The sequence below is a fragment of the Amphiura filiformis genome, chromosome 18 (assembly GCF_039555335.1).
Source record: "Amphiura filiformis chromosome 18, Afil_fr2py, whole genome shotgun sequence".
NCBI lineage: Eukaryota > Metazoa > Echinodermata > Ophiuroidea > Amphilepidida > Amphiuridae > Amphiura > Amphiura filiformis.
In genome coordinates, this window is record NC_092645.1 from 64,595,418 (window position 1) to 64,596,949 (window position 1,532).

Sequence of the window (1,532 nt, forward strand, 5' to 3'; positions counted from 1 at the left end):
ATGATAAGCTGACAAGCGTTCATTCCGTTCATTGATTACGCAGAGGCCTTCGATTCTGTTTGCCATAGTAAGCGCTTTGACATTTTCCTGTAAATGGGTTTCCATAAGTACCTGGTTGTACAACTGCAATTCCTTTATATGCCAACCAAAGAGGTACAATACTCCCTGAAATGGTGATCATACGGATGAGTTTCACATTGGATATGGAGCAAGTCTGGGATGTATTGAATCGCCATACCTTTTTGTCACCTATACAGAACAGGAGACGATTGAGGCAGGTGTCACCATGGTCACATGTTTTGGTATCAAATTTGGAGGCACACAAATCAAATTTAAGGCATGCAGATGACATAGCACTAAATTGAATGTTTACATATTAGGACTACTCAACTATACACCAAATGATTGATTTCGGCGATTTCAGCATTTCTCCAATTTACAAGAAGGGAGATCGAACCACACCATCCAACTATCGCCCGGTATCCATAACCTCTATCTGCAGCAAGCTTCTAGAGCATATAGTTTTCAGCCATGTAATGGATCATTATGACCACAACAACATTCTATCAGATGCCCAACATGGCTTCAGACCCGGCCGATCATGCGAGTCCCAGCTAATTATCACCACTCAGGACTTTGCAAGTTCCTTGAACAACTGTGAGCAGGTCGACGCTGTAGTACTCGACTTTTCTAAAGCATTTGACCGGGTCCCTCACCAACGACTGCTGCTGAAGCTCCACCACTACGGTGTTAATATGTTCGAGGCTCCTTACTTCTGTGGATGGAAAATTTTCTTACATGCCGGTCCCAGCGAGTTGTAGTGGACGGAAAGTCATCTGAATGGGTCCATGTGACCTCTGGAGTTCCACAAGGCACCGTCCGGGGCCCACTGCTCTTCATTTCTTTCATCAATGACCTACCAGAAGGATTACATCTAAGCTACGTTTTTTCGCAGACGATTGTCTGAGGACTTGACCCTGCTCCACCAATGGTCTACACGTTGGCTAATGAAGTTCAACACCGATAAGTGTCATATCCTAAGATTTACCCTCCGCCGCAATATCATCAGCGCTGATTACCATCTAGGATGAAGTACACTATCTGCAGTCACGGAGTACCTGTATTTAGGTGTAACTCTGTCCACCAACCTGTCCTGGAAGTCGCACATCAACGGCATTACTACTCGGGCCAACAGAATGCTAGGTCTCATCCAGCGGAACTTAAGAGGCAGCTCCCACAAGCTAAAACAGCAAGCTTACGCCTCCTTAGTACGACCTCACTTGGAGTATTGCTGCAATGTTTGAAATCCTTACATCAAGAAAGAAACCACCTCAATTGAAAACATCCAGAGCCGTGCAGCGAGATTTGTACTGAGCAACTACCAGCAAAGGGACAGTGTAACATCAATGATCAGCAAACTGAAATGGGACTCCCTTGGGAGAAGAAGACAAATCTACAGCCTACTTCTGATGTACAGGATTCAAAACCAGCAGATTGCCATCAACGCACAGCACTTCCTGACTCCGATGCCA